We start from the raw sequence: 12,500 nt of genomic DNA on the forward strand, positions 1-12,500 counted from the left end.
CTCCAAGCCGGACCCGTAGGTATCGTTGTGTGCTCGCTCTCATTGGCCCGCCTAACCAGAAAATGCCTGCGGTACACCCATTTGGATAAGAGTGCACGCAGATGCGGGCCTCGACGGCTACACATTTCCTCGGGCGGCCGCCTCCCGGCCTCCGTGGAGCGCGGGATGCACGGTCCCATCGACAAGCCTCTCCCGTTTTTACCGTGGCGTCGCGGTTCACCACGGCAGGCGGGTCGGTCTCCTCCGCATAAAAAGGGGGACCCCCGCTTTTTGTTCCACGAAATCGCACAAGCTTTTTTCGCATCCACGGTTTGCCACCGCACACCAAAATGCCGATCCGGCTGCCTACTTTAGCCAACAGGTGGAGCCAGGCGCGCCGTACTTGCGCGGCACTTCCCACGTCCACCGAAGTCGGTGCCAAGGACCACTTTCGGCGCCGGAGCCGCGTACGAGCCTACTCGAGGCGGAAGAACGAAGCCAGCAAGGGCCTGGCCGCAAGTGCGTTCAATTGTCGGGACGTCCAAGTCCCTCGTTCTTCCGTGCTTCCTCTTTCGGCAAGTCGTTGCGGCACCTTCCCAAAGCGCGCAGACCCGCTAATCGCGACGAGCGCGACGTGGCCGTGCCGCCTTTCCCTCGGCAGCAAGCAAAACGCCTGGCAACGTCGACGCTCCCCTAACCGCGATCTCGCACCGTGTTTCGTGTGGCGAATTCAAAAGCCGGCCGGCGCTGCTGCAACCATTACGGTCGGTACGCATACGCCGCGGAGGGCGGGACGGTCATCGGAGCGTGCGGTTCCTCCATCGAGTACTGCGCACCTCGGCCGTCGCATCGCCGTGCCATGACCGGCCGCGCGTCAACGCGAACCGGTGCCAGCGAGATCCCTCGCCTGCAAGAACCGACCGGCAGCCTCCGTCACCCGAGGACGCGGAGGCGCTTGCCGCGGACGGCGGGACGGTATGCACTGGTGCACAGCGGACCCGTCACATCGCCAGTTCCTTGACCGACCGCCGACGCTTGTGCCGTTCCTCTCGTACTTGGCAGTCGCCGCGCGATTGTCGGGTCTCGTTCTTGCACGCTCGAACGGTCGGGAGGGCACTCGGCTGGCGTTTCGGGAACGCGCAGCCTCGCCTTCTACCGACGTAACCACGACTCGCCGTTCGCGCTCCGCCGCTCCTGTTTACAGTACTAGGCGGTCCCGCAGCGGTCGGGTCGCGCATTTCGAGCGCTTCGAGCCACGGTGCAGTGGCGGGTCGAAAGCCGACCTATGAGTGCGTTGCGCCGTTTGTACCCGCGTCCGCCACCTGGCCGACCGTCCAAGGTCGCGGTGTTGGCGTCCGCTGGGCGCAACAATTTGTCACGGGGTGCCGCTCCACATTCAGGCAGCCCCGTGGGGAAAAGCCGACCCCGCGTCCAAACGGGGTCAGCGGCAGAAAGTGTCGGGCGCAGACGCAGCTGAGGCGCTCACCCTTCACAATCCGTTAATGATCCTTCCGCAGGTTCACCTACGGAAACCTTGTTACGACTTTTACTTCCTCTAAATGATCAAGTTTGGTCATCTTTCCAACAGACCGGCGCAACCGAAAGGCCGCGCCGGACATCGGTCCGAAGACCTCACTAAATCATTCAATCGGTAGTAGCGACGGGCGGTGTGTACAAAGGGCAGGGACGTAATCAACGCGAGCTTATGACTCGCGCTTACTGGGAATTCCTCGTTCAAGGGGAACAATTGCAAGCCCCTATCCCAATCACGAAAGAAGTTCCACGGGTTACCCAGTCTTTTCAGACAGGGATAAAGACACGCTGCTTCCTTCAGTGTAGCGCGCGTGCGGCCCCGGACATCTAAGGGCATCACAGACCTGTTATTGCTCTGTTTCGTGCGGCTAGGAGCCGCTTGTCCCTCTAAGAAGGTTGTAAGGTGCTGGGAACCCCGCACCTATTTAATAGGCTAGAGTCTCGTTCGTTATCGGAATTAACCAGACAAATCGCTCCACCAACTAAGAACGGCCATGCACCACCATCCACCGAATCAAGAAAGAGCTCTCAATCTGTCAATCCTCCCAGTGTCCGGGCCGGGTAAGTTTTCCCGTGTTGAGTCAAATTAAGCCGCAGGCTCCACTCCTGGTGGTGCCCTTCCGTCAATTCCTTTAAGTTTCAGCTTTGCAACCATACTTCCCCCGGAACCCAAATACTTTGGTTTCCCGGAAGCTGCCCGCCGAGTCATTTGAGTAACTCAGGCGGATCGCTGGTTGGCATCGTTTATGGTCAGAACTAGGGCGGTATCTGATCGCCTTCGAACCTCTGACTTTCGTTCTTGATCAATGAAAACATTCTTGGCAAATGCTTTCGCAGTAGTTCGTCTTGCGACGGTCCAAGAATTTCACCTCTAGCGCCGCAATACGAATGCCCCCGTCCGTCCCTCTTAATCATTACCTCGTATTCCAAAAACCAACAGAACAGAAACGAGGTCTTGTTCTATTATTCCATGCAAGTTTATTCAGGCGACTCGCCTGCGTTGAGCACTCTAATTTTTTCAAAGTAAAAGCACCGGCCATCTCGAGGCACACAATGAAGTGCACCAAGAAAGAACCGGCATGATGTTCAGTCCGAGCCGTCGCATCGGGTAGATGCACTACTCGTCTGGAACTGAGATCCAACTACGAGCTTTTTAACCGCAGCAGCTTTAGTATACGCTATTGGAGCTGGAATTACCGCGGCTGCTGGCACCAGACTTGCCCTCCAATTGATCCTCGTTAAAGGATTTAGAGTGTACTCATTTCAATTACGGGGCCTCAAAAGAGTCCCGTATTGTTATTTTTCGTCACTACCTCCCCGTGCCGGGAGTGGGTAATTTGCGCGCCTGCTGCCTTCCTTGGATGTGGTAGCCGTTTCTCAGGCTCCCTCTCCGGAATCGAACCCTGATTCTCCGTTACCCGTAACAACCATGGTAAGCAAGTAACCTACCATCGAAAGTTGATAAGGCAGACACTTGAAAGAAACGTCGCCGGCTCGTGGCCATGCGATCAGCACAAAGTTATCCAGAGTCACCACACAATACGGGCCGAAACCCGATCGATCTTGGTCTAATAAAAGCACCCGTTACCCAAAGGGCTCCAGGCTCACTGCATGTATTAGCTCTAGAATTGCCACAGTTATCCAAGTAGGAAGAAACGATCTAAGGAACCATAACTGATTTAATGAGCCATTCGCGGTTTCGCCTTATTTCGGCATGTACTTAGACATGCATGGCTTAATCTTTGAGACAAGCATATGATTACTGGCAGGATCAACCAGGTAATCGTTCGACTGCGCGTCCGTCCTCGCCTTCGGCGGGCCGGACGCAGTCTGTGTGCGGCGGAGGCCACCTTCAGGCGCCCCAACACGCTTATTTTGCACTCCGAGATGACGGCGTTCGAGCTCGCTACGGCACAACCTTCCCGAAAGACGAGTGGGAGCCGTGCGGCAAGAAGCACGTTCATGCTCGCTCTTTTTCGTTGCATCGACTCGGTCGCGCCGTGCGGGTTGCCCAAGCCCGCTGCACTGTCGGTGGACCGGCCGGAACTAGCAACGGAGCCGAGACTGCAAAGCCGCCAGACGACGGGTCACGCCCGCGTCTTCGGCGCTTTCGCATCTGAATCGCCCGAGGACGACACGGAACACACCTCGATATCGTGGTAAAACGGCACCGTCCGACAACCAGCCCCTAACGCATCAAGCGGATGAGGCTGCAGACGACTGCCGTGGATTCCCCTGGAGCAGACCCGAGGACACGCTTGACGAGGCCGAAGCCCGCCGCATATCAGACACCCGGTCGCTTTCGCGTACGCCGCTCACGAGAACCCCCACATAATAGCAGCGATAAGTACCCAGACCTCCTTGGGCACTAATACGAGCGTACTCGAGAAAATTTCACCGCGGGTGTGCCCCGAAACGTGTGGCACGTTGAGCGTGCCACAAGTCTACGTCGCTCTCAAACCCGCCGAGGTCGTAGAATTTGCGACCCTACTCACGAAATTCCCACCGAGGATACGGCCGCAAACGTACCGCACCTTGGGTAGGCCACGAGTTTGTGCAACACTACGCTGACGGCACAGCACCGAGGTCGTGCGCGCACGCACGGGAAAATTCCGCCGCGGTTTCTGCCGAAAACGTGAGGCACCACGACTCTCCGCAAGTTCGCGTCGACTGCGAAAGACCGAAGTCGTGAACGACGTGTCCGCTACTCGCCGCCGACACGCTGGACACCAAACGTACAACGACTCGACGGCGTCGTAGAGGCCCACGACGCGGTTTTCCTTAACGACGTCTCGGCGTGGCACCGACAGGTTAGAACGGCCGACCAACGTTCCCTGTCCGCCGTTCGGCTCAGTCGAAGGGCTCGGCGACTTCGGCAACGCTGCGAAGCCGCACGGTGACGCACGCCATGTCCCCATTTTTTTTTTTCTTTCTGCGTCTGCCGGGGTGCCCCTATAATAGCAGCGATAAGCACCCAGACCGCCGTGGGTCGCTCGCCCCGGCTGACGTGGTTTTTCGTACTCCTGCGGCGGTCGCCGTCAAGCACGTCCAAATACGCTACTTTCGTGGGCGCATTCACGCTCTTTCGCTTCGCCGGAGTGCCAGCACTCACTCTGCCAAAAACGGCGAACATCCGAGCGGCGGTTCCCACTTTTGCGTCGGCGTCGCAAACCCCGCCCCGGCAGACGAGGTTTGCCGTACTCGTGCGACGGTGGCCGGCGGGCACGTCGAAAGACGCCGATATCGTGCGCGAATTGGCGCACCTTGGCTTCACCGGAGTGCCGCCACTGACTCCTCCAAAAACGGCGAAGATCCGAGCGGCGCTTCCCACTTTCGCATCGGCGTCCCGAACTCCGCCCCGGCTGACGCGGTTTACCGTACTCGTGCGACGGTCGCCGGCGAGCACGTGGAAAGACGCCGATATCGTGCCCGAATCGGCTCCGTTCGGCTTCGCCGGAGTGCCAGCACTGGCTCGGCGAAAGACGACGAACATCCGAGCGACGGTTCTCACTATTGCGTACGCGTCGCAAACCCCGCCCCGGCAGACGCACTTTGCCGTACTCGTGCGACGGTCGCCGGCGAGCACGTAGAAAGACGCCGATATCGTGCCGGAATCGGCCCCGTTTGGCTTCGCCGGAGTGCCAGCACTCACTCGGCCACAAACGGCGAACATCCGAGCGGCGGTTCCCACTTAGCCGTCGGCGTCCCGAACTCCGCCCCGGCAGACGCGGTTGCCGAGCTCGTGCGACTAGCGACCGCGAAGCCGTCTCGCGACGCCGCTTTCGTGCGCGGCTCCCACTGCGACCTGGGTCACCCGAGGTCGACGAGCAAGAAAGAATGTCGAAAAAAAATTTTTTTTTTTTGCGTCTGCCGGGGTGCCCCTATAATAGCAGCGATAAGCACCCAGACCGCCATGGGTCGCTCGCCCCGGCTGACGTGGTTTTTCGTTTTCCTGCGGTGGTCGTCGTCAAGCACGTCCAAACACGCCACTTTCGTGGGCGCATTCGCGCTCTTTCGCTTCGCCGGAGTGCCAGCACTCACTCTGCCAAAAACGGCGAACATCCTAGTGGCGGTTCCCACTTTTGCGTCGGCGTCGCCAACCCCACCCCGGCATACGCGGTTTGCCGTACTCGTGCGGCGGTGGCCGGCGGGCACGTCGAAAGACACCGATATCGTGCGCGAGTCGATGCTTCTTGGTCTCGCAGGAGGGCCGCCACTCACTCCTGCAAAAACGGCGAAGATCCGAGCGGCGCTTCCCACTTTTTCGTCGGCATCGCAAACCTCGCCCCGGCAGACGCGCTTTGCCGTACTCGTGCGACGGTCGCCGGCGAGCACGTCGAAATACGCCGATATCGTGCCCGAATCGGCCCCGTTTCGCTTCGCCGGAGTGCCAGCACTCACTCGGCCAAAAACGGCGAACATCCGAGCAGCGGTACCCACTTAGCCGTCGGCATCCCGAACTCCGCGCCGGCTGACGCGGTTGCCGAGCTCGTGCGACTAGCGACCGCGAACGCGTCTCGCGACGCCGCTTTCGTGCGCGGCTCCCATTGCGACCTGGGTTACCCGAGCTCGACCAGCAAAAAAGAAGGTCGAAAAAAAATTTTTTTTTCTGCGTCTGCCGGGGTGCCCCTATAATAGCAGCGATAAGCACCCAGACCGCCGTGGGTCGCTCGCCCCGGCTGACGTGGTTTTTCGTACTCCTGCAGCGGTCGCCGTCAAGCACGTCCAAATACGCCACTTTCGTGGGCGCTTTCGCGCTCTTTCGCGTCGCCGGTGTGCCAGCACTCACTCTGCCAAAAACGGCGAACATCCTAGTGGCGGTTCCCACTTTTGCGTCGGCGTCGCCAACCCCGCCCCGGCATACGCGGTTTGCCGTACTCGTGCGGCGGTGGCCGGCGGGCACGTCGAAAGACACCGATATCGTGCGCGAGTCGATGCTTCTTGGTCTCGCAGGAGGGCCGCCACTCACTCCTGCAAAAACGGCGAAGATCCGAGCGGCGCTTCCCACTTTTTCGTCGGCATCGCAAACCTCCCCCCGGCAGACGCGCTTTGCCGTACTCGTGCGACGGTCGCCGGCGAGCACGTCGAAATACGCCGATATCGTGCCCGAATCGGCCCCGTTTCGCTTCGCCGGAGTGCCAGCACTCACTCGGCCAAAAACGGCGAACATCCGAGCAGCGGTACCCACTTAGCCGTCGGCATCCCGAACTCCGCGCCGGCTGACGCGGTTGCCGAGCTCGTGCGACTAGCGACCGCGAACGCGTCTCGCGACGCCGCTTTCGTGCGCGGCTCCCATTGCGACCTGGGTTACCCGAGCTCGACCAGCAAAAAAGAAGGTCGAAAAAAAATTTTTTTTTTCTGCGTCTGCCGGGGTGCCCCTATAATAGCAGCGATAAGCACCCAGACCGCCGTGGGTCGCTCGCCCCGGCTGACGTGGTTTTTCGTACTCCTGCAGCGGTCGCCGTCAAGCACGTCCAAATACGCCACTTTCGTGGGCGCTTTCGCGCTCTTTCGCGTCGCCGGTGTGCCAGCACTCACTCTGCCAAAAACGGCCAACATCCGAGCGGCGGTTCCCACTTTTGCGTCGGCGTCGTAAACCCCGCCCCGGCAGACGCGGTTTGCCCTACTCGTGCGACGGTCGCCGGCGAGCGCGTCGAAAGACGCCGATATCGTGCGCTAATTGGCGCTCCTTGGCTTCTCCGGAGTGCCGCCACTCACTCCTCCAAAAACGGCGAAGATCCGAGCGGCGTTCTCCACTTTCGCATCGGCGTCCCGAACTCCGCCCGGGCTGACGCGGTTTACCGTACTCGTGCGACGGTCGCCGCCGGGCACGTCGAAAGACGCCGATATCGTGCCGTAATCGGCCCCGTTTGGCTTCGCCCGAGTGCCAGCACTCACTCGGCCAAAAACGGCGAACATCCGAGCAGCGTTTCCCACTTTCGCATCGGCGTCCCGAAGCCCGCCCCGGCAGACGCGGTTTGCCCTACTCGAGCGACGGTCGCCGGCGATCACGTCGAAAGGCGCCGAATTCGTGCACGAATCGATGCTTCTTGGTCTCGCAGGAGGGCCGCCACTCACTCCTGCAAAAACGGCGAAGATCCGAGTTGCGCTTCCCACTTTTTCGTCGGCGTCCCGAACTACGCCCCGGCTGACGCGGTTTACCGTACTCGTGCGACGGTCGCCGGCGGGCACTTCAAAATACGCCGATTTCGTGGGCGCATTCACGCTGTTTCGCTTCCCCGGAGTGCCAACACTCACTCTGCCGAAAGCGGCGATCATCCGAGCGGCGGTTCCCACTTTTGCGTCGGCTTCGCAAACGGCGCCCCGGCAGACGCGCTCGTGCGACGTACTCGTGCGACGGTCGCCGGCGAGCACGTCGAAAGACGCCGATATCGTGCTCGAATCGACCCCGTTTCGCTTCGCCGGAGTGCTGCCAGTCACGGCGCAGAAAACGGCGAACAAGTGTTTTTTTTTTTTCCTAGAATTTGTGTTATAGAAGGCACATTTGATATCGGACGATAATTTTCAACTTTATCACGCGCACCGATTTTCGTGTAGAGGTTTGCAAGTTTATGGGAATTTCTCCACTTGGAATAATGCGATTTAGTAGTACTACGAGAACTTCATGGATGTACTCAAGGGTACGGGGCAAGTCAGTTACGTCAACACCTGCAGATTTTTTACACTTCAAACTGAAAATTGTTGGTTGTGAGTCCTCGTGTGATATTAAAGGCCGATTCGCTAACACATAGAACAAAGAAAGAAAGGAAGAAAAAACGCCCGCGCTCGCTCAAGAAACCTGGGTTCGCAACAAGTGGCAACAACAAGCAACCGAGCGAGTGCGCCAAAACCCGTGGCGGCCGAACAAACGCGAAGTCCCAACCGCGTCAGCCGGGGCGGCACGGGACAGGAAAAATCACTTCAGCCGGGGCGGCGGGGCACCGAATAAACCTCGTCACCTCGTCGCAGGATAAAAGAGGAAACAAAAAGTCTAAACAGCGTCTGCTGGAGCGAATGCGTAATAAAACAACAACAACAACAAAAAAAAACACCCGCGCTCAAGAAGTCTGCAATCCTCACAAAAGGCGACTGTGACCGAGCAGCGTCAGCCGGGGCCGTGCGGAAACGGAAAAACCGCGACTACCGGGGCGTCGAGGCACCGAAAAATCCACTTCAGCCGCGGCGAAAAAAAAAACAAAAAGAAAGACGGAGGGGGGGGGGAACCACGTCTGCCGGGGCGAAGGAAAAAAAAAACGCGTCTGCCGGGGCGAGCCCGGGTGCGGCACCACCGGGAAAACTGTGGCAAACAGACATGGCGATCGAGTGAGTGGGCCGCCAGCCAGGCTCAGCCAAAAAGTGCAAAGTCCGAACTGCGTCAGCCGGGGCGGCAAAAACCGCGTCAGCCGGGGCGGCGCAAAAAACCGCGTCTGCCGGGGCGGCACGAAACCGCGTCAGCCGGGGCGGGGCGAAAACTGCGTCAGCCGGGGCGAAAGAAAAAAAAAAACGCGTCTGCCGGGGCAAGCCCGGGTGCGGCACCACCGGGAAAACTGTGGCAAACAGACATGGCGATCGAGTGAGTGGGCCGCCAGCCAGGCACAGCCGAAAAGTGCAAAGTCCGAACCGTGTCAGCCGGGGCGACGCAAAAACCGCGTCAGCCGGGGCGGCGCGAAAACCGCGTCAGCCGGGGCGGCACGAAACCGCGTCAGCCGGGGCGGCGCGAAAACTGCGTCAGCCGGGGCGGCGCGAAAACCTCGTCAGCCGGGGCGAGCGAAAAGGGGGGGGGGAACCACGTCTGCCGGGGCGAAAGAAAAAAAAAACGCGTCTGCCGGGGCGAGCCCGGGTGCGGCACCACCGGGAAGACTGTGGCAAACAGACATGGCGATCGAGTGAGTGGGCCGCCAGCCAGGCTCAGCCCAAAAAGTGCTAAGTCCGAACTGCGTCAGCCGGGGCGGCAAAAACCGCGTCAGCCGGGGCGGCGCGAAAACCGCGTCTGCCGGGGCGGCGCGAAAACTGCGTCAGCCGGGGCGAGCCCGGGTGCGGCACCACCGGGAAAACTGTGGCTAACAGACATGGCGATCGAGTGAGTGGGCCACCAGCCAGGCTCAGCCAAAAAGTGCCAAGTCCGAACTGCGTCAGCCGGGGCGGCAAAAACCGCGTCAGCCGGGGCGGCGCAAAAAAACCGCGTCTGCCGGGGCGGCACGAAACCGCGTCAGCCGGGGCGGCGCGAAAACTGCGTCAGCCGGGGCGAAAGAAAAAAAAAACGCGTCTGCCGGGGCGAGCCCGGGTGCGGCACCACCGGGAAAACTGTGGCAAACAGACATGGCGATCGAGTGAGTGGGCCGCCAGCCAGGCACAGCCGAAAAGTGCTAAGTCCGAACTGCGTCTGCCGGGGCGGCACGAAACCGCGTCAGCCGGGGCGGCGCGAAAACCGCGTCTGCCGGGGCGGCACGAAACCGCGTCAGCCGGGGCGGCGCGAAAACTGCGTCAGCCGGGGCGAGCCCGGGTGCGGCACCACCGGGAAAACTGTGGCAAACAGACATGGCGATCGAGTGAGTGGGCCGCCAGCCAGGCACAGCCGAAAAGTGCTAAGTCCGAACTGCGTCTGCCGGGGCGGCACGAAACCGCGTCAGCCGGGGCGGCGCGAAAACCGCGTCTGCCGGGGCGGCACGAAACCGCGTCAGCCGGGGCGGCGCGAAAACTGCGTCAGCCGGGGCGAGCCCGGGTGCGGCACCACCGGGAAAACTGTGGCAAACAGACATGGCGATCGAGTGAGTGGGCCGCCAGCCAGGCACAGCCGAAAAGTGCTAAGTCCGAACTGCGTCAGCCGGGGCGGCAAAAACCGCGTCAGCCGGGGCGGCGCAAAAAACCGCGTCTGCCGGGGCGGCACGAAACCGCGTCAGCCGGGGCGGCGCGAAAACTGCGTCAGCCGGGGCGAAAGAAAAAAAAAAAACGCGTCTGCCGGGGCGAGCCCGGGTGCGGCACCACCGGGAAAACTGTGGCAAACAGACATGGCGATCGAGTGAGTGGGCCGCCAGCCAGGCACAGCCGAAAAGTGCTAAGTCCGAACTGCGTCTGCCGGGGCGGCACGAAACCGCGTCAGCCGGGGCGGCGCGAAAACCGCGTCTGCCGGGGCGGCACGAAACCGCGTCAGCCGGGGCGGCGCGAAAACTGCGTCAGCCGGGGCGAGCCCGGGTGCGGCACCACCGGGAAAACTGTGGCAAACAGACATGGCGATTGAGTGAGTGGGCCGCCAGCCAGGCACAGCCGAAAAGTGCTAAGTCCGAACTGCGTCTGCCGGGGCGGCACGAAACCGCGTCAGCCGGGGCGGCGCGAAAACCGCGTCTGCCGGGGCGGCACGAAACCGCGTCAGCCGGGGCGGCGCGAAAACTGCGTCAGCCGGGGCGAGCCCGGGTGCGGCACCACCGGGAAAACTGTGGCAAACAGACATGGCGATCGAGTGAGTGGGCCGCCAGCCAGGCACAGCCGAAAAGTGCTAAGTCCGAACTGCGTCTGCCGGGGCGGCACGAAACCGCGTCAGCCGGGGCGGCGCGAAAACCGCGTCTGCCGGGGCGGCACGAAACCGCGTCAGCCGGGGCGGCGCGAAAACTGCGTCAGCCGGGGCGAGCCCGGGTGCGGCACCACCGGGAAAACTGTGGCAAACAGACATGGCGATTGAGTGAGTGGGCCGCCAGCCAGGCACAGCCGAAAAGTGCTAAGTCCGAACTGCGTCTGCCGGGGCGGCACGAAACCGCGTCAGCCGGGGCGGCGCGAAAACCGCGTCTGCCGGGGCGGCACGAAACCGCGTCAGCCGGGGCGGCGCGAAAACTGCGTCAGCCGGGGCGAGCCCGGGTGCGGCACCACCGGGAAAACTGTGGCAAACAGACATGGCGATCGAGTGAGTGGGCCGCCAGCCAGGCACAGCCGAAAAGTGCTAAGTCCGAACTGCGTCTGCCGGGGCGGCACGAAACCGCGTCAGCCGGGGCGGCGCGAAAACCGCGTCTGCCGGGGCGGCACAAAACCGCGTCAGCCGGGGCGGCGCGAAAACTGCGTCAGCCGGGGCGAGCCCGGGTGCGGCACCACCGGGAAAACTGTGGCAAACAGACATGGCGATCGAGTGAGTGGGCCGCCAGCCAGGCACAGCCGAAAAGTGCTAAGTCCGAACTGTGTCTGCCGGGGCGGCACGAAACCGCGTCAGCCGGGGCGGCGCGAAAACCGCGTCTGCCGGGGCGGCACGAAACCGCGTCAGCCGGGGCGGCGCGAAAACTGCGTCAGCCGGGGCGAGCCCGGGTGCGGCACCACCGGGAAAACTGTGGCAAACAGACATGGCGATTGAGTGAGTGGGCCGCCAGCCAGGCACAGCCGAAAAGTGCTAAGTCCGAACTGCGTCTGCCGGGGCGGCACGAAACCGCGTCAGCCGGGGCGGCGCGAAAACCGCGTCTGCCGGGGCGGCACGAAACCGCGTCAGCCGGGGCGGCGCGAAAACTGCGTCAGCCGGGGCGAGCCCGGGTGCGGCACCACCGGGAAAACTGTGGCAAACAGACATGGCGATCGAGTGAGTGGGCCGCCAGCCAGGCACAGCCGAAAAGTGCTAAGTCCGAACTGCGTCAGCCGGGGCGGCAAAAACCGCGTCAGCCGGGGCGGCGCAAAAACCGCGTCTGCCGGGGCGAAATCAAAAAAAAAAACAAAGAAAAAAGCCCGCGCTTAATCAAAAGAAAACAAAGAAAAAAGCTTGCGCTTAATCAAAAGAAAACAAACAAAAAAAGTTCGCGCTTAAGCCTGGCGGTGGAACCACCGGGGCAAACAGACCTGGCGATCGAGTGAGTGGGCCGCCAGCCGGGGTGAGCCAAAAAGTGCAAAGTCCGAACCGCGTCAGCCGGGGCGACGCAAAAACCGCGTCAGCCGGGGCGGCGCGAAAACCGCGTCAGCCGGGGCGGCGCGAAAACCGCGTCAGCCGGGGCGGCGCAAAAACTGCGTCAGCCGGGGCGGCA

At 61.7% G+C, this 12,500-nt stretch overlaps 1 non-coding gene across 1 annotated transcript; it reads right to left on the minus strand.

Moving 5' to 3' along the window:
- Window positions 1-1,479: 1,479 nt before the first annotated feature.
- On the minus strand, window positions 1,480-3,294 carry LOC142790697 (small subunit ribosomal RNA). The gene has a single exon (XR_012889710.1). It is a non-coding gene; the product is annotated as a small subunit ribosomal RNA (ribosomal RNA).
- Between the last annotated feature and the right edge of the window lie 9,206 nt (window positions 3,295-12,500).

The sequence above is a fragment of the Rhipicephalus microplus genome, unplaced genomic scaffold (genome assembly GCF_043290135.1).
Source record: "Rhipicephalus microplus isolate Deutch F79 unplaced genomic scaffold, USDA_Rmic scaffold_117, whole genome shotgun sequence".
Lineage (NCBI taxonomy): Eukaryota > Metazoa > Arthropoda > Arachnida > Ixodida > Ixodidae > Rhipicephalus > Rhipicephalus microplus.